The sequence below is a fragment of the Agelaius tricolor genome, unplaced genomic scaffold (genome assembly GCF_023055355.1).
Source record: "Agelaius tricolor isolate 1412-34295 unplaced genomic scaffold, bAgeTri1.0.p SCAF_15, whole genome shotgun sequence".
NCBI lineage: Eukaryota > Metazoa > Chordata > Aves > Passeriformes > Icteridae > Agelaius > Agelaius tricolor.
Window position 1 is genome coordinate 21,396,972 of NW_027269275.1, and position 27,619 is coordinate 21,424,590.

Sequence of the window (27,619 nt, forward strand, 5' to 3'; positions counted from 1 at the left end):
GGGAACTGGAATCAGGACACATGTTGTCAGGAAACCACCTCTCTTGCTGGTTCATGACATTTTGCATCTGGCTGAGATCTTAGAGCAGTGCCTGGGCTTCCTCTCTTCCCTCTCAGCAGTTCTCCTTGCGAGGGGTGGTGTAAGGAATTAATCTGCTGTAATTCTGCTCTTTGCAGAAACCAGATTTCTGACAAAGGAAGGACAAGCCTGCAGCTGAGCTTGCCATGGGGACCACTCCCAGATGGTGTTTGGGTTTGGAGCTCCGTGGCCAGGCTGGGATGTGAGCGCGGGGCCCCGAGGTGCCACAGAGCTGGGTGTAGGTGCATGCAGGGTTAGAGGGCATGGGAAATAAAACCCCTGTCATGGCTATGAGCTGGGCTCCCTAAAGCGCAGATTTGACACAAATATGTATAGACTATTAAAACTTATGTCGTTCCTATTTTCCTTGGAATTCTGGTTTCTGAAACTCGGTGATTTCCACCACAACCACAAACATTGGGAAGGATTTTTAACAGAAGGCTGAGCTGGGTATGGCTGTGAACAGGAACTCCAAGGAAGCCACCAAGTTGGATGAATAAAACCTTCCCAACAAAATCTTGGGTCATCAGCTCTAGGCTTGGGTGAGATGGTGGAAAACCCCTGTCTGGACCCCAATGTGGGCCCCAAACCCAGCTGAGCTTGCAAATGGCTGCATTGGTTCTCTGGGCAAAGCACATCCAGAGCTGCTGGATGTGTTCAGTGTGAGCCCTTCTTTCAATTTGCTTTGAGATTAGACTTGGCCGCAAGGTCACAGCCTAGGGGGAAATTTTGGAACAATTTTCAAAGCAGTTAACTTGGACATTTTTCAAGTATTTAAATGCAAATACAAATGAATAAATAATTTATGCTTGCTTTAACTGAAAAATATTTTAGTTTAAGAATACACAAATTGTCCCACGTTTAGTATGGGCTGTCTATGGAGCAGCTGGCAGCTGGGAAAAGCAAGTTCTAAACCTGGGAAAGTGGCCACGCAGTGCTCAGTACCTTCCAGTTGTGTTTACCTTTGTATCTGTTGCTTTGACTGGGCTGTTAGGGAGCGAAGGAAACCGTGGCAGTACAATAATGTGCACTTTAAAAAAAATTATAGAACCTATTACAACATTGTTTAAAAATCATTATTATATTGTAATGGAGTTAAATGCTGTGTTTATGTAAGGCTTTAATTCCTGAGGAATTCCAGACTGTGGGGCCAGGCTAATGTGACAAAATACTGAACTCAGAGACATGTGTGTTCATGGCAAAGGCTCCTGCAGGGACCCAGACAGAGAGGGAAATAATTTATTTTCAGAAAAGCAGTTTTTAAAATTTGCAAAGCTATGTTAAATGGAAGAGATTGAATAAAAGTGAAGATGTTTTAGAAAAATTAGAAGAAAATAAAATCACTACATTTTGTTAGCAAGGTTTTCTTTTGAAACAGAACTTTTTTAAAAACCCCATAGTCCAAATGAAAAGTTTTGCTTGTGTCAAACTAAATATTCTTATAAAATTCAAGGACAGGAGTGACAGGACAAGGGGAAATGGCTTCTCACTATCGGAGGGCAGGGATAGATGGGATATTAAGAAGGAATCCTTCCCTGGGAGGGTGGTGAGGCCCTGGGACAGGGTGCCCAGAGAAGCCCCTGGATGCGTGGAAGCATCCGAGGCCAGGCTGGACAGGGCCTGGAGGGCCCTGGGACAGTGGGAGGTGTCCCTGCCATGACAGGGGGTGGGATGACGTGGGCTTTAAGGTCCCTTCCCACCCAAAAAGTTGTGTGTTTTCATGGTTGGTTGCATACGTCAGGAAACCCCTGTGATTTTGGTGGCACGGTGTGAGTTTGGGAGCACATTTGCCTATGCTGGTGCTGAGGAGCCATGCAGAGGGAAGGCAGAGCTGCGTGAGGGGACTGGCTCCTCCTGCCACAGGCTTCCCCATAACCGGGGGAGAATCAGCCTCCCTCCTGGCTCCTACTCCTCCATGTAAGCCAGTGGTGCCATCCCTTGTGTCCTGCGTGTGGGAGGGCAGGGGCTCTCCTGCCCATCAGCTCGAGCTGGAACTCGGCACTGGCTGCTCAGCAGGGTCCTGGGGAACCCAGAGAGTCTCAGCTTGCCATGAAAAACAAAGACTGACTGATTTAAAATAGTGGTGCCAGAATCCTAACAAGATTATTTAACTTTTAAGGGGGGGGTGGGAGAACATTTTTTCATGCATTTTTATTGATTTTCAGTATGGTACAGAACCCAGCCATGTGCAGCAGTAACGCAGGCAAAGATACAATCATTGAAAAGCAATTACAGCTCCAGCAGCCAGCTCTGGGCTGTGGCTGCTCACCCAGCCCCTCGCTCCTGCTCAGGCCCCCTCAGGAGCACACTCAGGGTAAAAACAACCAGGATTTCAAATGTACCAATTCCATGTCCTGCTGCAGTGCTCTGCTGGGGGATTTCCTCCTAGAGGTACTGGGGATGTCGCTTTCCCCTCAGTGCCTGTTGGTCCAGCCTCTTCCCAAGCCAGGAGCCCAGGCAGGACCTGACCCAGAGAGGCCCCCAGTCAGCCCCAGCAACCAGAGCAGCTCCTTGTCGTACAATCCCAGAATGGTTTGGGCTGGAAGGGACCTCAGGGCTTATCCTGTCCCACCCCTGCCATGGGCAGGCACCTTCCACTATCCCAGGGTGCTCCAAGTCCTGTCCAGCCTGCCCTTGCACAGTTCCAGGGCTGGGGCAATACCTGGCCACATCCTGATGTGTCTCAGCCTCTCCATGGGGGATCTGTGTCCCTTCCTCAGTCCCTCACAGAGCAGCCCCAGTGCTCAATAAACGGCTTCATTTGCTGTGTGAAGCAGGGCTGCCATCGATGGTGGGTCTGTGCTGGGGGGACATGGGGACACAGGCCCAGCCACGTGTGTGCCAGCCCTTGTGAGCAATGGAGTGTAAAAACCAAATAACCAAAAACCTCTCTAGCATTGTGAAAGTTTTATGGTCATTTTTCCAATTACATAATAGAGTTCATAATCTGTTATGAATTAGCATAAATCAAAATCAGCCCACAATTAAGAAAATAAGTTAAATTGCATTTTGTGAAGCATTGTTCTGTCTGAACAGTTTGCTCTCATGCTGCTAACCTGACAAATTCGGTAATTCACAGCATCCTCCTTGAAATCAGTTGGAATTACTGAGGTTTGACAACAGCTTGTACGTACAGGTTACAACAGCCTTGGGTGCTGCAGGCGGGCTGGTTTCAGGAAAGCAGAGTGTCCTTCAAAAGCCAAACTGCTGAGTCTGTGTAAGGTTGGGTATTGGGAGAAATTCCTTCCAGGAAAGGGCTGTCCAGCCCTGGCACAGCTGCCCAGGGCAGCGGTGGAGTTCCCATCCCTGGAGGGATTTAAAACCCTGGGGACATGGGGCAGTGGTGGCCATGGCACTGCTGGGAAATGGCTGGACTCAATCAGCTATGGGACCTTTTCCAACCCAAAGGATTCTGTGCTTCTTCTGAAGGGAATCACCACCCAGAGATGTCAGGAACATCACCAGCTTAGCAAGCAGAATTTATGGATGTTTTGGTGATCATCATGGTATCGCCAGATGCTGTCAGGAGTGATGTTCAAATGACAACAGGAGACAAGAAGCAGCAAAGAGCATGTTTTCATCACCTGCTCTCCAGGTCTGGCTGTGGCTGCTGGGCAGCAGGGCTGGCACAGGGCAGCAGGGGCTGGCACAGGGCAGCAGGGGCTGGCACAGGGCATCAGGGCTGGCACAGGGCAGCAGGGCTGTCCCTGCTCTCATCTTGGCCATTCCCAATGTGGTTCCTGTGCCCAGGGAGGGCAGGGGTGCAGGGAGGGCACAGCTGTGTCCTTGCTGCTGGCTCTGGGCTGTGGCTGGGAGAGAGGGATGTGCTCTGTGCTGCGTTCCACGGCTCCGCAGCAGCGATGCAGCCTTGGGGTGTCAGCCCCCGGATCCAGCAGATTTCTGTAAATTTGTGGGTTCCTGTGACGGAGCAGGGAGTGTGGCAGAGCCCCTGGCCCGGCTCGCTCACACACGGCATCCTCAGGGCCAGGCCTGCAGCTCCTGCCTCCTCCAGCGCCTCCACGGGTATTTCTGACAAAGAAAGAGTCCGTGAGCCCTCACTTGTGAAACAAAGGCCTAATGAAAGGGCCGGGCTGCCCCGGCTGGCAGTGGCTGTAATTCTTGGCAGGGTGTGACATGCCCATCCTCTCGAATTAGCGCGGGGCACGAGGAATTTGGCACGGTGCTAATTGCGATCAGACGGGAACAAGTGGCCTCAGTATGTGGGCACGTGGTGGGACAAAGGGACCCCGGCCTGCCAGGGGCAGGTGCTGCTGGCCTAGGCAGGCCTGGGGACCCCCCTTGTCCCCGTGCTGGCCAGCGGGACTCGGGTTCCATTTAGGGGGGCTTTGTTGGATGCTCTTTCTTTGCCATACAGGAACTCAGCTGGGGCAGAGTCAAGGCAGCTGCTGCTGGGGAGGCTCCTGCCATGCTGGGGAGGCTCCTGCCATGCCAGGAAAGCTCCTGCCATGCTGTGGAAGCTCCTGCCATGCTGGGGAGGCTCCTGCCATGCTGGGGAGGCTCCTGCCATGCTGGGGAAGCTCCTGCCATGCTGGGACAGCTCCTGCCATGCTGGGGAGGCTCCTGCCATGCTGGGGAAGCTCCTGCCATGCCAGGGAAGCTCCTGCCATGCTGGGACAGCTCCTGCCATGCTGGGGAGGCTCCTGCCATGCTGGGGAGGCTCCTGCCATGCCAGGGAAGCTCCTGCCATGCTGGGACAGCTCCTGCCATGCTGAGGAGGCTCCTGCCATGCCGGGGAAGCTCCTGCCCTGCTGGGGAGGCTCCTGCCATGCTGGGGAGGCTCCTGCCATGCTGGGGAAGCTCCTGCCATGCTGAGGAGGCTCCTGCCATGCTGGGGAAGCTCCTGCCATGCTGGGAAGGCTCCTGTCGTGCTGGGGAGGCTCCTGCCATGCCAGGGAAGCTCCTGCCATGCTGGGGAGGCTCCTGCCATGCTGGGGAAGCTCCTGCCATGCTGGGGAGGCTCCTGCCATGCTGGGGAGGCTCCTGCCAGCTTCAGCCAGGCAGGAGGGATTGCCATGTTATTCTGGAGTCCAGGAGAGGAGCTGGCAGGGCCGGGCAGAGGGACAAGCTTCCCTCCAGCAGAGTAGCCTTTCCAGAAAGCAATCCTGCTTGACAGCTTCAGAGCCATTCCTCTCCATCCGCCCCACCCAGGGAACGTGGCCTGTGCCCCGAGGTGACACTGGGACTGGCAGTGAGCCATCTGCAGGCACATTCCTGGGCATTCAGGAGCAGCTTCAGCAGCCCCTGCCCACTGCATCCACCCCAGAACAATGACAGGGATTTCATCCCGTTTGCAGTTGGATTTGGAGCATGATCCTCTGAGGTGGGAGGTGTTTGCAGGGAGATTTCTCACAGCCATGGTGAAGCTTTCCTTCTCTCATCAGTCACTCAGAGGATGGAGTCAGCTATTCACCAGGAGGCAGCCTGGTAGTAGCCAAAGGATGGTTGTCACATCTCCAGCACCACCTCAGAGATGAGGGAATCCAGGCTCACAACACCCACCAAAGTCCAAGGCGTGGATCCCTTTATGTGGCCCATCTCACAGATGGGCACTGGCACCGTGGCTCCACTCTGAGCTCTGGGTGCTTTGGCAGGAACTCTTCTCTCTTCAGCTTGACTTTCCTGGAAAACTCTGCGTGTTACCCTCATTACCTGCGTGTCACTTTGCTTTCTCCTCTTGTTAGCTGTTAATGACTAAGCTGAAGTAGTGCAGAATTTCTGCTCCATCCCTTGCTAATGTTGTGTTTGTGCCCTTTTTTCCCTGTCTTTTTATCAGGAATTAACAGGAAGATTAATCCCTCTTACTCCATGACAGTTTAGTTTCTTTAAGAACCTTTAGTGAGGGATGTTCTGGAAAAGCTTTTAGAAAATCAGATTCCACTGTATCAGCCCAAATCTCCTGTATTAGCAGGGCTGGTTCCTCATCAGATGACTTGGATCTGTACATATAAACTCTGCTCTTGTCTTCCAGGCTCTGCCCCAGACGTGTTTATTCATTGCTGCTAATTCTGATCAGTCCCACAGTTTTCTACTCTTTTGCCTGTTCTGGAAATCAGACTTTGTGCCCTGTCATTCCCAGGGTCACTCCTAAAGCCTTTTGTAAAAATTTGTCACCTTCCAATCCTCAGATGCAAAGGAAGAAAGTTCAGCAATTTCATATTTGGGCTCCTTGAGGAAGCACTGTCGGCCTCTGGTGATTTGTTGCTCTGGCATATGAACCCTGCTGACCCCTGCATAGTGAACGGCAGTGCAAGGAATTAATTTAATTTTGCTGCTGTGCCCTTATCTTTCTTAATTCCCCCCTTTACTCCTTGCCCATCTATCAGCAGCTCTGGGTGACAGACAGGCTTCCTGCTTTTGTGTTGGAGAAGCTTTTATTAGCTCCATGAACTCTGATGATTGTTCTCCAGACCCTGTTTTGCCTTGGCTTATTGTGGGTTTGCACTTAGTCTGCTGGGTTTATATCCTTTTCTATTTTTATTGTTTGGAAACAACTTCCATTTTCCTGAAAGTACCTTTTTTATTTCAGATAACTTCCTTTTTCCGTTGGTTTAAACCAAGCTTTGAATGTGTGGTGGTTTGGCCTTTCCCCTGCTGTGTCTCACACATGCTTGTGTCCCACGGTGTTCATGGAATCCAGGCTGCTTTGGGCTGGAAGGGCCTGAACACTCACCACATCCCACCCCTGCCAAGCAGGGACACCTCCCACTGTCCAGGTGCTCCAGCCCCAGGGTCCAGCCTGGCCCTGGGCACTGCCAGGGATGCAGGGGCAGAGCACGCACAGAGCAGCAACAAACTGGGCAATAGCAAACAGCATTTCCTGAGACTTCTGTAATTTCTAGTTACAAATTCCTGACAGCCACAGATGTGTGACTGCAGCATGAACCACCACTGGAGTGGGGAAGTTCCTGTCCCAAAAACCCCTGTGGGCAGCTGCCCACCCAGGTGCCTAGCTGTGCCAAACCCAAAGAGAGGGCTTTCCTTGGGCAGCAGCAGACTTCTCAGCAGCCAGGCTGTTTCCCTGACTCTTCACTGTTTGTTTTCCCTCCTGGTGTCTCTGCTCCCCTGCTGGCTCCTGGGCTGCTCTGCTTAGAGCAGGAGAGCCCACAGAGCTTCTGGCTTTGCTGAGGGCCGAGCCAGAGCCTGTGGTACAGTGGCCACGGGGGTTCCTGTGGGCAAAGCCTCCTGCAGGTCGTTGATAAAGGCTTTTCCCTATGAAGCCAGGAGGCTGGGAGGTGCAGCTTTGCAGGAGGAGGCAGAGTACACCTGTCACACAGAGTATACCTGTCACAAAGGTGCTGCAGGTCAGCCCTCAGTGACAGAGGAGATGGAACAGCTGGGGATGTTGGCTGAGTTGGAACTGAACACAAAAAATATCAATGGCTCCATGCTGTACCCAAACTTCTGTTTCTTTTGGTGCATTATTCCAAATCCTTCAAAATATTTTATATTCTTCCCATTCTTTTGTTGGCAGGCTCTGATCTGGAGAGTTTGTACTGACTTTGTCTGGTCTGAATAGGAACCATTCCCCTGCTCCACTCATCGGCACCAGATCCTGCAACATCTCCACATTCCCACAGTGAGGTAGGAAGACCTAATTTTCATAAGCCTTGTAGGAGTGATTTTTGTGTTGGTCGCCCTCCTGGGATGTGTAATGTAAATCACCTGGATTAGGAGAGATGTGATTACATGTAACAGAGCTGTTCTCAGGCAGAGTTGAGGGCTCTTTGTGCTCCCTGAGCTGCAGAGTTTGCTCTCTCCTGCTCCTCATGGTGTTTAAATGCCACCCGCCTGAAGTGTTTCTGAGCACCTCACTCACTGCCCAGTAGTGTTGGCTCCTCTTACTTTCAATGAAAAGGTTTTTTTGAACAAGACCATCCATAGATTGTATTTTTCCTACATGTCTACAAAGCCTTGCCCGGCTGCAGCTCTCTCTGGGCTGGTGAAGAACCATCAGGGCTCTGTTATTTAATTATTTATGTTGTCCTTAACTGTTAGTTTCTGTCATTAAAGAACAGGCCAAGTGATTAGTGCCCTTGGCTTAATCTTCTTAGCAGGAAAACTGTCCCTTGACCGTCTGTCCTAATCAAACAGCCATAAGGGAGGATGAGGAAAGGGCGAGACTCCTGATCTGGTTCATTTTCTATGTGAATTGGTGAAAGTAAATCATGTTTGGATGATCTGTTACAATTTGTAAACATGAGTTTCCCAAAATGATGGTGAATGTTGTGCTGGCAGAACACACACCTTCCTGAACATGGGACAAACATCATTTCCTTCCTCCCACTATCCCCACCGCGAGATTGGCCACTGGAAAAATACCTGTGGTCCAAGAGTAGTAATTTCATTATTAAAAATGATTTTGTATGTAAATAGACTTCAGTGAGTCACTGTGAAGTACCTGCTTTTAATATATTTGTATTTACTTAGTTATTGTAAGGTCATTCATAATCTCTGGAATACTTGGTATTACCAAACTAACCTTGTGTGATACTGGTAGCAATGGAAAGATTAATGGCATGTTTCAAAAAATACTCATCAGAGCTCTCTATCTTTATGGAAAACTGAGAAATGCAAAATTTGGAGTTGGATTTTTTCCATGTATTTAGTTTTTGGAGGGGTTTTATCATTTAAAGAAGGTTTCTTTCCTCTTTTCTTCCTACATTTTTATCTGAAGTATTTTGTTTACAACACCAGTGCGCACTTCAAGTTCTTGAGAATCATCAGACTTATAAATGTAGTGGAAACCTTGGGAAATCGTGTGATAGGCAAAGTCTCATTTGCTTTGTGCTCTCAGTATCTCAGAGGACCCTGTGGAAAGCATCTCCTTTTTCAATTTAGTTAGGAAATGTTCCAGGACTTGGTGTTCTTTGAGGGGATGAATAGTGTTCTTCAGGTGTTATAAACTGAACCCAGAGATTTTGTGGAGGAATGGCAATGCTGAAATCCCACCTTCCCTGGGGTCAGTGTTCTTGATTTTGATATGAGAATGAGAGGGGCAGCAATGGATGGAGCACGGAAAGGACAGAAAAGCACTGAGGGAAAAGCACGGTGGGACAGGAGCAAGTGCAAGGGGTTGCATGGGGACAGCTGGAAAGATTTTGGAGAGAAACACTGGTGGTCAGTTGTGACTTTCTCACACTATGATGTCCTCACTGATTTTGTTGTATTGGAGATTGCAAGTTTTCTTTAAGAATGTGTAGCACCTGTAAAAGAACTCCATTTGGGACCGATCTGTGTGCTGTTTCCATTAATGACAGTGGTAGAAAAAGTGGGATTGTGCTGTGGGATTCCAGCCCACCCTCAGAGCTTCGTCAGACTGAGTGGGACAATGGGGCTGTGAGGGGACACAAACTCCAAAGAAAACCTGGTACTGGTGTGACAGAGAAGAGATGGGTGGTGAATGCCTCGGGGAGCTCTGGGATGATTGGTTTGAGCATCTTAGTTAATTAAAACTGCAGGATCAATTGTGTTGAAGGGACATGTACAGGTGATGAAAAGCAAGTGTGAGGTGAGTATGGAAGGACCTCACACAAGTGGAAAGAAGACAAGGAGAAAGCCTCCAGAGGAGAATTGCTCTTCTAATGTCCATGGGAAAATTGGCTTTTGTTGAGCAGAATTGTAACTTTTAAATTTGTACAGCTGGTACAAGTAGGTACAATTCTATTTTGCCAAAGGGCAGGATATTGTGAGGCTCATGTGCTTCCAGAAGAGACTCCAGGCCTTAACCAGCTGAGGGAGAAAAATCAGCAATTTTGGCTCTGTGTCAGTAGAACACACTCTGTTCACTTCCCCTGTAAAAAGGAACTTTCTTCTCTGTGCTGGTCAGAATGGTTCTTTTGGACCTAGAATAGACTTGGTCATTAAACTGAAGGCTTTGATTTCAACCTGGTGAGGAAAAGGCCCTTGCTCATACTCTGTGATAGTTTCCTAGATGTAATTATGGAGTATTATTTTAATTACCTGTTTAGTGGCTAATTGCTCTTCCATAAGTGCAGAGGAAGGGGAGAACATGGGACCAAGGCTGCATTTCAGGGTGCAAGAGGATATTTGTTACTGGCTTTTAAAGCACCTCTTGATCTTCTGGTTTAAGAATTTAACATGTTTTTAGTAACTTTCCTCTATTTTATTTCAATACCAAGAAAAATGCCTGGGAATGTGTCTGCAGCTCATCACCTGGGTGATATGCTGGCATGAGAGACACTTCTCAGGTGATTTTCCAAAATACTCTTTAACTAGCACCAGGCTCTTTCAGAAGCTGCTGTGAAAATGTGTTTTGATTTCAGTGGCTCCAAAACCCATCAGCAGCACATCAAGAGTCCAGCCATGGTCAGCAGGAACCTGAGCCCACAGCAAACGTTTGGCCCTGGCACAGGTGCCCAGAGCAGCTGGGGCTGCCCCTGGATCCCTGGCTGGACACTGGGGCTTGGAGCACCCTGGGACAGGGTGGTGTCCCTGCCCACAGGACATGGGGTGGGACTGGATCAGCGTTGAGGTCCCTTCCAACCCAAACCATTCCATAATTCTGTGATTTCACCATTATTTGCTGTATTTACAATTAAAACTTTAATGATAAGGACTGATGGTAGTTTAGGATAAATTTTGAAAGTTCTTAGGGGATTTAGTTTGTGGAGATAGATTAAAGTCCATTAGAGTAAGATTATCCAGCATGTCTTTACCAGGTACAAATGGGAGAGGTATCTTCAGATAAGAGTTTGTTGTTGTTATTGTTTTCCTCACTGGAAAATGTGGACGTGTGGCAGGTGTAGAGAGATTTTCTTCAATTCCTGCAACAGATAGAAATCTCTGTGTGTCTGTCTTTGATTCTTAGCTGATGAAATCAGCTGGGATTAGTGGGATACCTCACTGGACACAGCAGAGCCCTGGAGCCCTCGCCCATGGACCCAGCCAGTGTAAGAGCTGGGTACAGACTGACAAAGGGGCTGAAGCCCATTTCCCTTTTCCCTGCTAACATTTTTGCTTCCCAGAGGTACAAGTTACAGACTCTTGGAGCTCCGAGAACTGTGCCAGTGACACATCTTTGGGGATGCCATGGCAGGGGCAGGGAAGGGTGTCCCCAGCTGCACATCTGACCCCACAGAAGGGCACACTCAGCCTGGGCATGGAGCTCTGGGGCAGAGGACATTCAGATTTGCCTAAAAATCCTGTTGACAAATACATAAGTTGTGCCTCTGTGATATTTAAAGCCCCCCCACGCCATTTACAAATAGAAATTATACAACGTAGATTATTTCCATTTTTCTCTTATTTGATCAATTCCGATAGAAAGGCCATGCTTGGATTAAATCTTTTTATTCTCACAACCATGTGACACTTCAGGGGACAGTAACATTTGTGAAATAATCTGTATAAGAAATAATACAGAAGGGGAAGAGAGCTGAAGAGCCTGGTGTCAGGTGCAGCATCCGGGGCCAGGTCTGGGACAGTGGCAGTGCCAGGTCCGTGCGTCCCCTGTGGCCACCACGCCTTCCCGCAGGGCTGCAGGACACTGCTGGGCCACAGCACAGGACCCATCGAGTCCTTGGAAAAGCCGAGTGATTTTAAATCTTTACGGGCATTGCAAGTTGTTTCTAATTAAAGCCCATCGAGTACCAGAGGAATTCCGGCATTACCGGCAGCCGGAGCAGGGACAATGAGCACCGACCTCTCCTTCTGACCAGTCGCTGGGATTTGTTTGAGGCTCTGTAAAGACAATGCTACAACATCTTTACACACACCACCGGCTTTGTAGTAACTGTCTCCTTGGAGCCTTGGCACGGGGAAGGACACGCATGTCCAGGCATTTTCCAGGTGGCAGGATTTCCTTCTCCTTACTCCCGGCGCCACGAACCCCCTCCTTTCAGCCCCAGCACCGTTTAAATAGATCATTTGTTTTCATTATAGGTTTTTGCATCCCCGTCTTTCATTGCTGTTAATGAATTTCTAGGGTCTGATTGGGAAACAAAAGGCAAACAGCAACATAAAAAGGGCTGTGACAAAGGAGCCGGTGGAGCTGTGACAGGCTGTGCCCGCATGGCCGCGGCTGCGGGGCTGACACCGCCCGGGCAGCGCTGGTTAATATGCTAATCTGCTCCTGGCCGCTTAACATTCCGCTCAGGTCTGGGCAGGCTCGGCAGCCGGCGCAGGGAAGGCGAAGGAAGGGGAAGGAAGGGGAAGGAAGGGAAGGAAGGAAGAGGGACGGGGTGTCCGCCTGGCACATGCCGGCCGCTCCGCGCCCCGGCCCCTCCGCGCCGCGCTGCGCTCGGGGCGCCCCGTCCCGCACCTACCATCCGCAGCGTCCGGAGCGCTCCCGCAACGCTGCCAGCCGGGAATGTGCAACAGCCACGTATGATTGGCTCGTTCCTCTGCCTCCGCGTCCCCAAAGATTCCCACTTTAACAGACCATGTGTTCCTGCTGCTGGAGAAGCCCAGAGTGTAACGTGCCAAAATCCAGCAACAATGAAGTCAGACGGAGTTTAGCATCCAAAACAAAGGGACGGCATTTCTGTAGCTCACTGACAACACAGCAGTCACAGGATGGTTTAAATTTCCCTTTATTCTCTCTCCCCACCCAACCTCAGCCCAGGAGAAAGCCAACATTTATTAAAATCCATCCGTTCAGGACAGCAGCTAGATGCCCAGGTTGGAAGGAAAGCTTGCTCCTGGTATTCCCGATGACCGCCACCTTTCCTGTGTGCTTGTGAGCTGCAATCCCCAGCTGGAGCAAGGGGGTTCTGATTTCCAGAATTAAGGAAGGAATCTATTCCAGAGACAGTTTCCATGGTCAGGTCCATCAGGTCCTGCAGCCACAGGAGAACTTAATTCCTCTAGCTCCCTTTCCTTTGTTTTCATAACGTCACAGTGGTTCTGGAGAGGCGTCTGGAGAATCCTCAGCTCCGGCTTCAGCCAGGGGATTTCAGAAGTTGCGTTTTCAGTGCAGGTCAGATGTGGACAAAATCAAGTCTCCACCTGACACATAAGCAGACAAAGCTGTTTACCCTCTGAATTATAGCAGAGCTCCATAGTTCTCTCTTCTGTGGTCTCATGCTCCAAGCAAACTGCTCCTTGCAGTTCTCTCTCCTGGTGCCAAGCACGTATTCCAGCTGCAGCTCGGCAGCGCGGGGAAATTCCTTCCAAGTCCCTGGCAGAACAGTCGGCGCTTTCTCCGGAGCTGCAGGCTTGATTGTCCTTGATTATTTTATTTCTCTGGCTCTGATCCAAGATGTTCCCTGTCATCATTTCAGTGTCTTTTCTCATAATCCCTTTTCTAAACATCATCAACAATTAACTGATTCTCTCATATCTACAAACACATGCACACACACGCAGGCACGCGCGCACACTCCACCGAGCCTCATCAGGGTCTTTTTTGCCTTTAAGTATAAGAAATTACAGCTTCTCATTAGCTGAAGAGCATGTTTTGAAAGGCTTTGTGTTTACTCACTTTGCAAGTGATGCTGGCGCTTTTAATTATTCTCCTTTTGCATATCATAAGCGAGCAGCGAGCTGCTCCAGCCAGCCCGGGCGACGCGTATTCCCAGGAAGGCAGGAGGAAGGGATCGCGTTTTACCTCACTGCTGCTGCTTTCTTCCCTTTCTGTCAGCCATCCAAGGAATCCCCCCAAAGCTCTTACGTAGCAGATACCAAAACCGTGAGTCACTTTTCACTCCCGAAGCAATAAGTCCATCGCATCCCTGTGCAGAAGGGCGAGCACAAGGTTGGAATCTCTCCAGGCTGCCGGCGTGCCCCGGCACCAGTTCTCCAGCGGTGACTTTTGTTTTTCCTGCTCTCGCTTTTTCTCCTCGGCTCTCTGTCTCTCCATTCCTTTTCATGCCATTCCCATTTTCTTCCTTCCTTCCTCTCCATCTGTCTCCATTGCTGGCAGCAGCAAACCCAGCCAGATCTGGGTCTCTCTCGCCTTCTGTAGGGCTTTTTTCTCCTTTTTTTCCCCCTCTGTATCTGCTGCAGCCTTTGGCTGCTCACTCTGCCAGGTTGGATCACCAAAGACACACGACTCGCTCACAATGAATAATCAATACAGATATTGATCTGCGGAAAATGTTTGTAAATTCCTGAAAGGGGAATCAGGAACAGCGGGACAGGGAGGCTTGTGGGGGACGACAGGGTGCTCCGGGCTGCAGGCAGGCAGCGCCTGGCCAGAGCCCCATCCTGCCGCCTCCGAGGTGACGGGTGCTGGAATGCGCGCGGGCGGCGGCGGGTGTGTGCGGGGGCTTCTGTATTTTCATTTCTCTACAGCTGCTTCCCCCGAAGAATCGGGAGGCGAGCAGCTGAGAGGCCCCGTCGGTGCCATGCCTTGGCTGCGCTCCAGCACTGTTTTGTTTCCATCATCACACGCCACTTTGAAATTTGCATAAATACAAGGGTTATTTTCCCTCGTGCCTCCAAAAAGGTTTAAGAAGGTGGGAAAGTGTTTCCATAAGGAGAGATGGCTGGGTTTAGTCATCATTTTCAGGATTTACTTTCTAATCCATGTGTTTGTAAGAAAAGGAGCCAGAGATGAAAATAAAGGGCAATAAGAAGGACATGGAGAAGACGGAAAAGCTGTTTGAATGTAGAAGAGCCTTGGATTCCAAAAAAAACCCCCGTTGTCCAGTGGGGACCTGCATGTGTTTGGTTTATGTGGGTGGAGAGCCATATCAGACCTCCCCATCCAGGACTCTTCCCATCTCGCTGTGGACAGGCCTGCCCTGGTCAGGAGCTGGAGATGATCATGGTGCTTTAAGAGTCTGTGAAGGCTGGAGTCAGACCTCTTAAGAGCATCCTGAGCCTGTCCTCAGGAGCCGCCTCCCACCTGCCCACCGTTCATCTGACGGCCTGTGTGGTGTGTGGAGCACATGTGTAGCCAGTGGCATTCACCCAGTTTGCTCTTGGCATGGTCCACCTCACTTGTTGTGGTTGTGGTCCTTGTTGTGTCTCTTCCACCTCATCTCTCTGGTTTTCTGTCTTTCTGGGGAAAGGCACGTACTGAAGGTGTCAATAGACACGGTATTGGGATCATTGAGTATTCAGCTCCTTTCTAATGCTTGAGGTCAGCAATGGAGAGCCCAAGGACTGCTGAGGGGGGCCATGGGGTGTCTGCAACACCGGCCAGACCAGGCGGCCATGCAATGCCACGGCTGTACCCTGGCCCAGGGCTGCCTGAGGTGCTGCTGGCCAGAGCAGCCAGCGGGGTGTTCTTGGACAGCTCCTGGCCAGAGCAGCCCCTGTGCCCCTGGCCCCACCCACACAGCCCCGTGGGTGTGAGCAAAGACCCATGGTGTGAGCACAGCCCCGTGGGTGTGAGCACACCCCGTACCCAGCCCCATGGGTGTGAGCACAGCCCCATACACAGCCCCATGGGTGTGCACACCCCCGTACACAGCCCCGTGGGTGTGAGCACAGCCCCATGGGCAGCCACCCTCCCTGCTGTGCTGCACGGCCACCCCACGCCAGTGGCCCTGGGCACCCCGATAGCCATCTCGGGCCAAGATGCAATTCCCGCAGATGCAATTCCCGTGGCTGCCAGCTTTATCAGCCCACGCCAGCAGCGAGGAGGCTGAGCGCCTTCATTCTCTCTCCAGTTCCTGATTAGCTCCTGCAATCCAATTAGCAGAGGCATTTATATCACAAGGGGCTGAGGTGCCCCTGCTCATCACGGCAGCTCAGAGCCAGTCATAAATTCTCCCGACACTACATCTTTCCTGTGGCATGGATTAATTACAGCTCTGGGCCTCCAAGAGCAGGTTTGCAAATGAAGGTGCCCATGCAGTAAGAGTTAGGGAAGACAAAGCAGGAGTTTCCTGTCTGTGAGAGCCAAGGGGGTGATGCACAGGGTGGTCCAGGGTGGGGGCACCTGTGGGTGAGGGGCTGGGGGCAGGTGGGCTGAGCAGGAGCTTTATTAACTGAGGTTGGCCGGGGGATGTTATGAGTCTGCGCCTGTGGCCATAATGAGAAATTCCTCATAACCTCCCTTTGTATGCTCTGCTGCAGTGCAGATGCTGAGAGTGAAGCTCCAGGAGCCTTAATAAAATTACATTTTCCCACTTGAGATGTTGCAGGCGCTGGCTAGTGGCGCAGCTTGGAGAGGCGAGCGCGGGGCTGGGCCCTTGGGAGGATTTGGCATTGCGGGGATCGGTGCTGCTCTCAGGGGCACGGCCACCTTCTCTCTCCTCTTCATACAATCCGCTTTTCTCTGATACTTCTGCTCTCGAAAGAGCCATTTCCTGGCTCCCCTGTGTCAGCCCTGCTCCCCCCAGGCCCTCTGGCTGTGGGGTGGGATTTGCTGCAGCAGTGGGAGCAGGTTGGAAACGGGTTGTGGGAGAACCCCCAGGAGGGTGGCGGGGCTGGGGACAGTTGTGTCCTCACACCTGGCTCTGCAGCTCTGTGTTTCTCCCCCACGCTGGTGCCTGTGCAGCAGCTGACCCTGCTGGGCACCCAGTGAGTGCTTACCCCTTGCCTGTGGCTGCTCCTGTGGGTACGTGTCTGTCACAGCCTGCTGAGCTGGCCCTGCACGAGCCTTGGATCTGTTTACCCAATCATGTGCCAATTTAACAATTCATCTAAGTTCTCCATCCATCAATCAGGTTTTAATTTATGTAGCAGTCAGTGGTTTTGTTAAGTTTCCAGGCGTTTCTCTCTTGCTTGTTATTGAAATATAATTACTTAAGAAATCCACAAACTTACCTTTGAAATGTGTGGGGAGATGGGAATTTTAAAGACAAGAGGATGCATATTAAATTTAGTAGCATGTCAGCTCCATTTGATCTATTTACTCTAGGCTGCTGACAGATCTTCTGTGTAAGCAAATGTGGTTCCTGCTGATAAAAGGGGTTGGGTTGGGGTTTGTTTGTTTGTTTTTAACAGTGTCCAAAATACAGCCATGACTGTGGAGCAGTTATTCTCCCATTGAAGGGAAATATTGGCTGATCTTTCAAAACAAGAAATCTTTTTGCTTTTGTATGATAACAAATCCTGTGTTTCCTGACCAGCACAATCATTGTTTGTGGTCACACAAAAGAACTCATTCCCCAGCTGATCTCTTCCACAACCTGCAGCTGGACAGCCCCAGATTGAGGTGGGTTGACATGGCAAGAGACAGGTCATGGGCCACTTACCCATCTCACAGATCCCTGCTCAGCTGAGTTTGTACATTAGTATTTATCCTACAACCCCAGAATGGTTTGGGTTGGAAGGGATCTTAAAAGTTCATCCAGTTCTAACCCCTGCCATGGGCAGAAACACTTTCCATTAGACCAGGTTGCTCATTTATGCTTTTATATATATAAATTTGTATTTTAAAAGCTGTAACAGCAGCTTCATGTCTGAATTTGGGGATGGGATCACCAGGCTGTGAGATCCCAGTGTTCTCTCTGATCAGTCAGGTCAGTGGATCTCAGACAGAGCTGAGGCTTTGATCCTGTCTAAGATTTCCTTTGCTTTGCTCATTTTTGCATCCCACACCTGATGTGTCATTGCTTTGGTGAGACTTGTTGTTGCTACACATTTGTTTTCCTGAGTACAGCCAGGAGTTTTCATTTACTACTCTGTAGTTCCACTTCTACAAAGACTTTCTTCCACATTCTAGTGGGCCATAAAATGCCACTGAAATTATTTATTTTTAACAAAACTCTGACATGAGCTTCCCTCCTGGTCTGACTGAAATGACAAAACAATCTTCTTGTAACATTATATTTTTGTAGTTATTTTCTTGATTAAAACTTCTTGAAAATGTTTTGTCAAATTTCCCTTCTGACCCTCACCAAAATGTCATTTAAACAAAACTGATAAACTGGCATTTTTTCCCAGAGCTACTCAAAGCCAGTCAAGGTGTTTTGTTTCTTTATGTTGTCTGGTTTAAGATTTTTGTTTCAAGTTTACTTTTTTTCCCAAGTTTTATACGATTTGTCACATTGCCCTGTGTGTTCCCTGACGGAGCTGTTTAACTTCTGATGATGAGATCAATGAAGCACTTTTTAACAAAAAACCACTTTGATGCTTTTTTAATGGAAAGAGAATTTTAAAAATGGTATCCAAGTGATGTCAAAGAAGAATTTGTGGAAATTCTGCTTTAAAGAAGTAAATCAAGTTTGGTTTAGCGGGTTTGGGATCAGAGGAAGTCGTAGGGGAGTGTGCAGTCACCTCTGGAATCCTCCAGCACCTTCACTGGAGTCCCATTTCAGTGCTTCCCTTGGGAGACTTCATCCTCAGCCTCAGCAGATGAAACGTGGCTCATTCCTGCCCCTTCGAGGTCCCTCCTGCCGCAGCTCCCCTGCCTCTCCTGGGTTTGCGTGGAGCTGCCGGCCCTGGCTGTGTGCACTCCACAGGACCTCGTGCTGCACCTGCAGCTCCATTCACCCTCACGTTCTCAGCCAGCACAAGTGTTCTCTTCCTGATGGGTGACTTTATTCTTTAATAAAATTGTCCTGCTCCAATTCTTCCTGAAAAATACAGTTTAGAGGGAGTATTGTCAAAAATTCTGTCTCTCTCTCTACTTTATTATCCCCTCATTTTTTTTGTCATTTAACTCCAATTATGGGATGCTAAGTGCTTTTGGAAATTTCATTGTTAATATCTTCTTACAGTGCTATTAACGTAAATCAACGTTAATAGTGTCCCAGCAAGTATAAAAGCAATCAAAAATTCAGTACTCACGAATCATTCTGTAATTTCAGCATAAAATGTTAATAGAAATAAAATCCAATACCATAAAATATCAGCAAATTCAACTTTAAATACATGTGATGAATGACTTTACCATTCTACAGCATCCCGTGGACTTTGCAGGGGAAGCCTCTTCTCAGCAAAGGTCTTGCCCCATCCCTCCCTCCTCCATTGCCTCGCCAGCACAAGGTGTGCCCAGGATTTTACGTTTCCAGAAATTAAAAATCCATCCTCACTTAGGATGTGGCATCTGTATGCAGGTGTTTGGTGGTAATAGGAAGGATTACCTGGAATCTGTTAACTTACTCAAGCTAATAGAAACTCCCTGCTCCTTTATTCCATCAGCCTGGCTCGGAGAGCTCTGGCTGCACTTGCCTTTTATTGAGATTGGGATTTTCTTACTGACAAATCTTCTAAATTGGAATTTAGTTGGTGAAGATCCATCAGTTATTTCAAGGAAACTGCTAGGAGAATGGTATAGATTTCTCAAGAAATATAACTGTTGGCCTAAAAATTCAACTTAAAATTATCATGAAAAGGAAAACTGAATTCCCCAAGCGATACCTGAACAAGTGTTGGGTATTTAACCTCTGATTCCTCACCCTGCCAGGCTAGAATCTTTTGATGTTATTTTTTTTTAATTCTCTTGTTTTAATGGACTTGGGCTATTTGTGCTGGAGCCTTTAAAAGCAGGTTGGAGACCCTTTTGCTGGCAAAGGTGGGTACAACACCTGCAGGCAGTGCAGGGGTGGGTCTCGTTTCTCTCCCTCGCCAGACAAGAAGCACCAAACAAGTCTGGGATTTCTGTGATCACAGAAGATGAAAGTGACAGTGTGATGCCTATAAAGAGAGTTTATTTGAGCAAGGATCATCTGGTCATTACATGGATTCCTTTTCAGTTCTTATTCCCTTTTCCCCCATTATCTTGGTGTAATGTCTGTGGTTCTACCCTCTGGATTGGGCCTTTTCTACTCTCTTGGTGCTCTTTCTCCTTTCTCCCTCAATTCACGTAGAATTCCTCACCTGCAGATCTCTGTAGAGTTTTACAGACCCTTTGAAGACAGAGGAGAATTTTTGTGACATTTAGAAAATATTTACAAGATGTTAGGGGACTTTCTGGAATCTCTCAATATCTCATAAAGGGTATCAGCAGCTAAACTGTTCTATCATCACTGCCTTTGTGTTTGTCCCAAGAAGCAGACAAACCAGAGACACTGTCAGCTTTTGCTTATTCCATTTTGGGTACGTGTTGCCCGGGAAAGTTAATGTAAATGATTAAGAACTCATTTGGATCTTTATATGTTACTAATTCCTTCATCTAGAACTTCTAAAAGAAACTTACATTATAATAAAGCAAACCTACCCATTTTTGTAAGATTAGTTCTGGTGACACACAGAATTACCAAAGTCCTTCTTTGGATGGAGTTGTAGGGTCACTGCAAACAAGTGGCCAGTGGCAGCCAGCTCAGGACCCTGACAAGCCTGCCAGACCAGCTGGCCAGGCCGTGCAGCCGCACCCGGGCAGTCACTCACCTCACCTCACCTCACCTCACCTCACCTCGGGAGAGCTACTTCAGCACCCGAACTAATGTGTCATCCAGCCTCTGAACATTACTGTTATTTATTGCTGGTTTCATATGGGATATTTTTCTTTTCTAAATCAATCTGAAATCAAAGGCTTTATCCTCCGGCAGCACCATTTCTCTTGAATTCAACCAAAGTTGAATCAGCCCTAAAGCAGGGACACTTGAAACCTGCAGCAGCACTTTTGTTAGGGTTTCAGCTGAAAATCTTCCTGATTGAGGTCTTTAAGGACTGTTAAAAGTCTTACAACATTTCCTTTACTTCCTCTTCCCCTATTTCCTGTCTTCTGTTGAAATAGGAACTTTGCAGGTTCTGGTCTCCAGCTCACCTGTTGAAGATCATGATATCATATGGATAGTAAGGGAAAAACGACATTTTTAAACTACTTTTTTCAGAATTAGTGTGACTTCAGCAAGGATCCAGTGGGGAGGGATCAATGACTCTTTGCCATTAAATCACAGGAGCTTCACTCCAGAGCAGAGGGAGCTGAGGGACTGCAGGGCCCTGCTGGCATCCAGGATGCTAAATCCTGCTCTCTCCTACTCAGGAATCTCAAGTGCTGCCTTTCTCTTGAGTATAACTGAGAGCAGAGTCTTGCCAACATTGCACATTTGGCTTCATAAAAGGAGTGTTCGAGGGAATCCTGCCATAATCGTATCTACAAGGTTGGTGGGAAGAAAAATTCCCCATATTCAATGAAGTAATGTTAATTAAACATCAGGACAAGAAAATACAGATGTGAAAAGATAAAGACTATGGGTTTGATGGTATTTCAGCCATAAGGTGCTCTGTCTGAGACCCCTCAAATCACAGTTTGCATGGGCCTTTTGCAGATGGTGCTTCAGAAGCCCCAGACTCAATGAGGGGACCTGCATCAGGAGTCGTTGCTTTGGGGCCTCATCCTCCTCTGCCAGAGCTGCCGTGACGGCTCTGAGGAGCCCTGGGAGCTTCAAATCAGTGCTAATTGTTCAGATTTCTTGTACTTAATGGGTGTTTGTGAGGAACTGAGTTCTGGCAGTCAAAACACAGATCTGTGAACGTTTTTGAGTAGGATGTAGGGAAAAATGGTATTTTTCCAGATGTTTCAATCCTTTCAAGTCCGCCCTCTGGCCCTGTTGGTAACTGAAGACTTTCAGTGTTGTTTAACTTTTACTTTAAAAGTTTGTTGACTCCTCTTCCACGAGGGAGAGCGACGAGGTGCCCGTGGCAGGAATGGCTGATTGGAGTGGGTGAATGGGTCCGTGGGTGCCGAGGTGCCAGGACGGGCAGGGGAGCGGCGCTGGAGCCTCCCGGGGCTGCAGCCTCCTCCCTGCAGGACAGGGGCGCTCGGAGCTCCAAGTGCAATAGATCTCCATATTAGAAGGAAGCAAAAGAAACAATCTTTAATCCTTTCAAAGCCCAATAATATTATGTATATTGACTGAAGCCCTATGGAGTGGGCCTGGCAGGGTTTTTCATTACTGCGCACGCTGTAGCCTAGCTACCTTTGAAAAGTAACCAATATCGAGAGCCACTTGACATTTGCAAAGGATTATGGGTGTCCTCTCCATCTCTTCTCAAGTTCCCAAATTTACAATGGTCTTAATTTAAAAGTTAAGCCGGGGGATCAGTTGCTTAGTCTGCTGCTGGGCTGCCCTTTAAGAAGGGAGAAGAGAAAGGAGAGTGTCTGTGCGTGCCTGCACAGAGGGAGAGGCAGGAGCGGCCCTGGCGCGTCACCCGCCCTCAGCGGTGGGCCCGGTCCGCGCACCATGGGAGAGGCCCTGCAGCAGGACGGGGCTGGGAGAGCGGGATTCATTCCTGCAGGTGCTGCTGAAGTGCAGGGAGCAGCAGCAGCTGGTAATGAGTTGGTGAAAATGAAAAAGGGACATAAGTAGCTTCTTTAGCAAATCCCCTGGAAATGACATGGAGCCTCTGGGATCGATCGGATCGATCCCTCCAAAGGCTGCAGGCTCCTCTCATCCGACTGCCAGCGCAGGGAAAACCGTAATGTTATTATCAGCAAAACTCAGGGAAAAGCTGCTGGGAGCAGTGCTCTGGGTGCTCGGCTCCCATCGTCACGGGGAAGGAGCCGGGAGCATCCCCGGCCCTCGGCCCTGCCCTTCCCTGGGCCCAGGGCTGGCTGCAGCTCAGGGGGGAGCAGGATCCTGTCCTGCAGAGCCAGCACAGGGAGCGGCGCTGAGCGGAGATGGGGCTGTTCTGACAGAGGTGCTGACAGCCTTCATCTTCCTCCATCACGTTCATTGCTGATTTGCTCTCTAGCACTTTCTGAGGTTCCTGTCCATAATTTTGTATCTGTCTGCAGCATGGTCTGAGCTTTCCAAGCCCATGCTCTTGGGCAGCCCCCAAACTTCCTACTGGTGTGGGGGATGCTGGCAGGGGACCCCAGTCCTGCAGCTGCAACTTTGGTGTCTCAAAGGGAAACAGTCCTCAAACCCAAACTGCTGTACTTCCTCCAGAACTCTGCAGAAATAGGATGAGGAAAGTTGTACTCTGAGCCTTACTTTGAGAAGAGTGGTCTTAAATCTCCCAGTCACATCCGTGAGTTCAAGGAGCCTTTCCTTGAAGAACTCAACATTTCTTTGTTTATGTTTCTATAATCCTGTTGGGGGAAAGGAGCAATAAATTAGTTTTATTACATCTGTTCTGAGAAGTGTACAGGCCAAGCTCAGAAATCCCATAGCAGGTGTGTCCAGTGCTCTGTGGGATCATGTAAGGGCAGGCCTGGGATGGGGGAGGCTAGGGGCACTCCAGGGACCCTGCACTGGCAGATGGGCTTGTTTGGGTGCTTGTAGGTGCAGCAGGGGTCACCCCAGCTCCTTTAACCCTCCTGCTGGAATCTTCAGACTTTGGTGCAGCTGCACCCAAGAAAGGGAACGGCTGGGACGTGTTACTGGCGTTTGTTTGGGCTTGTGCTCCACAAACTGTGATCCTTTGGCTCTTTTGGACACACTATTTAATCTAAAGTGCATCATTAGAGAGGTGTGTTGATATAGCTGCGTGCTGTGCATATACCCTCTATCACATGGATATGAGGATATTTATTTTACCCACTGAAAGTTTGCCAGTTTGTGGAAAGCCCTAATTCTCAGGAGTTACAGGCATCGCTGCTTCCACAGAATCAATTAAACCAACATCAGCTTAGCGTTTCGGAATCACAGATCTTAGAGGACTTAGACGTGGCCATATGTGACCTTTGGTGCAAGACTGTAAATTTTGAAATATGATCGTTCAGGAATATGAAATAAAACTGTGAAATGAGCTGAAGTTAGAACAGCGTTCAGGAAATATGTGGAACAGTTGCTGTCTGAAACGTTTGTGATAGTAAAAATAGGGAGAGATCAGCCACTTCAAATTCATAAACTATTAAAATAAACACACAGTACTTTTAAAAATTTTATTGTCTGGAATATTTCATCAGTTTTGGATGCATTTGTCTTTCCCTTCATAATGAACTAAACTGATGGACTCTCTCAATATCAGTACCTGAGATGTGGGTTGTCCATAAAGGGTGTAGGACACTGCTCGGGGCTGGGAACTGCTGAGACACTGCAGGAACGTGCAAGGGTGCAGAGGTGTCTGTCAAAAACTACTGGGGCTCCTCACAAGATGGGCTTAAACCAACACATTCCCACGAAGCATCTCATGGCTGACAGATCTCATGAGAAAATGCAGTGCTGGAAAATCTCTGGGGCACTGCAGAGCTGTGCTCAGCCCAGCTTGGGCCCGTGCACATCGCGCTGCTGAGAGGGAAAGGCAAGGGAGGGCCATGATTGCTTCATGGCAATAAAAGTGAGGACAGCACATGAACATTGTAAACTTTCTGAATGCATGAAAATTCCATTTTGTACTTTCTAAACCACCTGATTTCAGCTGTGCTCCAACTGCTGCCCTTGTTGAGTAGCCCAATTAATCCAGATCTGCAGTGGGAAATAAGATGGAATATCTATGGAAGAGCTAACAGAGCTTCACTGATAATTCATTCCTTTAATTTTACTGGCCATCTTGTTTCTGGTTGTCCTGTGCTCAGTTCACTGGCCACAAAAACTCAGCCTTGTGGGGGCACCTGCCCTTTTGTCTTACTTTTGGAAGAAAAGACCCTCTCAAGATAATTTCTTGATTTGGAAAACAGGGACAGCAGAAATATTTTCTTTTAAATCTGAACACATGCTGAAAGTCCATGTTGTTTCAGTCTCTGCTCAGGTTTGGCTGTTTGGGGCTGTCTCCCACCAGTCTGCTGCTGGCTGTCCCCAGGGAAGCTCAGTGAGAAGGTGCCCCTTTACTGAGGGGCAAAGGGGTTTCACCACACAAGTACAGGTGTAGCAGAAATCTGTAACTATTGGATAGCCAGATTCTCATGGCAAGTGACCTAAATTTGTATTTTGACTCTCTGAACAGTATTGTGAGAAAGTCAAAGCAGGATTAGAGCTCGTTTCTCTGAGCACTGACCCTTTTCCTGCAGAAGCATCCCTGTGTGGGAGCTCCGAGGAGCTGGACAGACCTTAGGATGTGACATCGTGTCGGGGACATCAGGCTGCTCTGGTCAGGGTGAGCACAGAGCTGCCACCTGCGACTGCTCTGAGCTGCCTGGGATGGCAGAGCTGTGGGGGAGGCCTTGAGGAAGCAGCATTTACTCACCTCAGTGTAAGAGGAGCTCTTTGTAGTTCCCTGTCCTTGCTCACCACGAGGCTGCCTTCTCTTACCACCTGCCGGCCCGCAGACCAGTGGTTATCTCCAGTTACAACCAAAATAGCATTAGTTCAGCTGCCCTTTGTGGGACATGCATTTTTAATTTCTTGGGGTTTAGCCATACACTTCACAGTCCCTTATTATCTGTATGTGAGACTAATTTTGGGGGTACAAATTTGCTCTAATTCAATTTGGCTAAGAAAAACATCTTGATATGGTACGCCTGCAGCTGCTCAAATTTCCTCCTTGACTATCAAGTTTGTCAATTTGTCATCTTTTCTGACGAACTTGTTGCCTACCTTTGGTATCTCAAGTGAGCTCCATGATCTCACCCTGAGGTGTTAGGAATCGCTGAGGGCTATCAGAACTTGTGTAAATTACAGCGATGCAGACAGCACGTTGAAAAATCAATAAGTAATGAAATAGTACTGCAGTGAAGTAGCCAAGAGAGCAGTGGGTGAAAAAATCCCAAGGACTCAGTTTCATTTTGTCAAAGTATAAAAGATAATGTTCTGCTGTGATGCTATAAAATCATCCCCACTGGCCAGAGAAAATTGAAATACAAAAGAGCAGTGCGGAGGTGCGGGTGCTTCCTCCTGATCCCGCGTCCCCCTCCCCGTGCTGCAGGGATCTGGGCAGGCACTCGCTCCCCCAGGGAAGCTGCACATGGCTCCTCTGCCTCCGTGGCCTGTGCACCGATGTCAGCTCGTGCCAAGTGTTCTTTAAGCCTCTTTCTAATTCCCTGTAATCCTCACATCTACCCATCCAGTTATCTTGTATGGGCAAGCCGGGAAACACCAGCAGAACGCTCTCCCTGGAAAACCAGCACTCCATGGTGCCTTCCCAGGGTGCTCAAGGGGACTGAGCATGGGTTTATGTCAGCCTTGAATTTTATCTAGGGAGGTCCTTCTTAGCTGGAGATGGCACATTTCTGACATACCATTTTCTACAGGAATAGGAATTGCTCTGTAGGCAAGTGAATCCCCAAGGCTTGGTTTTCCCCAAGGGCCATGCCCTCGACTCACTCTGTCCCTTTCATGGCAATATCCCCCAGCTCCTTCCATCTCTCTGGAATGCTGGGACCCTGTGCTGGGGCTGGTGCAGCCAAGAGCTGTGCTGGGCACATGGGCTGTGGCACGGCTGGGCTCCTCTCCCTGCTGCTCCCCCAAGCAGCCAGCATTCCTCAGCGGGGCCACGGTGCCCACACTGCTTCCTCCAAGCCACAACGTCCACAGCCACACAGAATGTCTCTAAGGCTTTTCCTCTTCTTTCATTTTGGCTGGAATTAGCCAATTCCAGTGGGCATGAGGTGGGAATGGCCAGGCAGGAAATCTTGCTTCCTGGCTAAGTCCTTAGAAAATCAGGTTCAAAAAGAGTAGTTGGCTCCAAAAGAAGAAGAAAAATATTGAACTGAAATAAAATTTCCCAAGCTGGGTGTTGCCATGAAAGTCTTTTGCTTGAATCCATAAACTATGAACTTTTCTCAAATGAATTCTTAAAGTTGATGAGTTTTTCCCCACTTGGATATGTAAGGTAGTTAAAATGTATTTAAACAAAATGAATGACTGAAATACCACTAAATTAAATATATATCTTCTAAAAGATAAACCAGCATTTTGTGTGAAGGGAAAGTCCCCCCCACTTCAGCCTTTCTGGCTAATCTGCCTGTTATCCTCTCTGTAGATCTGTGAAAGGAATCAGGTTTAAGAGACACTGAACTGCTCTTTGATCCCAGGGGACCAAAAGCCAGGTTGGATAATGGTCCTGCACAGATTTCCTCTGGATTTTTTTTTTGCCTATGTTTTCTGCCTGCTGCCTGGAAAAGTGGGTTCTGGAGGAGCCTCTGCCAGAGGCAGCCAGAGAAATACAGTCCTTGGGAAAGGAGGAGAGAAAATGGTTCCCTTAATGTGCACAAATGATCTCCCTGATAAGGATTAATGCGTGCTGGGTAAGCAGGCACGGGGTTGAAAAATCCTGCAGGGAGTCCGGGCGTGCTGCCGGCCGCGCTGGGCAGCGCCGATGGCTGCGAGGGTGCTGGTTCCAAGTCATTGGTTCCAATCACCTCCACACACCATCTGTGCCTTTCTTTAACCTTCCATGATTCTGTTTCATTAGGGGGTAACGGGAAATGAACAGTGGCTCTCGCTGCAGCCAGAGCTGTCTGAGTGGGATGGCAGCAGCTCCCGGTTCAGATATTCGGCAGGCCCAGGTTGGGTTTGAGTGAAAAGAGCCCATTAACTCCAGTGACTTTGGAGAGGGCCCTTTGTTCTTTTCAAAGTTGTTATGGGTTACAGAACTCAAAAGCCTCTTTTCTTGTCCATTATTAACACAGTGCAATGAATGACTGTGTTTAGCATGGACACTTGGGAGCATTCCAGATACTGCAGCACTGTTTGCAAGGAGGGAGCATGTAAATACTAAGGAGATCTCAAGGAATTTAATAGAGCAGAATAGGTAGACCTTGGAAGCAGAAGCATTTCTTTACGCATGAGCATCCTACTGGTGTAAATCTAGAATGTTCCACAGTGCATTCCATAGAAAAACTCGGAGGAAAGGTTTATATGGCAGGGAGGGGTGCAGCTCTTCAGCCTTC

At 48.8% G+C, this 27,619-nt stretch overlaps 2 long non-coding RNA genes across 2 annotated transcripts in view; one reads left to right on the forward strand and one right to left on the reverse strand.

Annotated features, from left to right (window-relative positions):
• LOC139596157 (uncharacterized) overlaps positions 1–7,680 on the forward strand; it is a 196,671-nt gene extending 188,991 nt beyond the window's left edge. The window contains exon 3 of the long non-coding RNA XR_011681262.1: positions 7,571–7,680. This is a non-coding gene — a long non-coding RNA (uncharacterized lncRNA). The remainder of the gene's footprint in view (positions 1–7,570) is intronic.
• Positions 7,681–11,390: 3,710 nt separating this feature from the next.
• LOC139596545 (uncharacterized) lies at positions 11,391–14,409 on the reverse strand. Its single transcript, XR_011681341.1, has 2 exons — positions 12,384–14,409; positions 11,391–11,799 (listed from the first exon to the last, which is right to left on the reverse strand). It is a non-coding gene; the product is annotated as an uncharacterized lncRNA (long non-coding RNA).
• Positions 14,410–27,619: the final 13,210 nt, after the last annotated feature.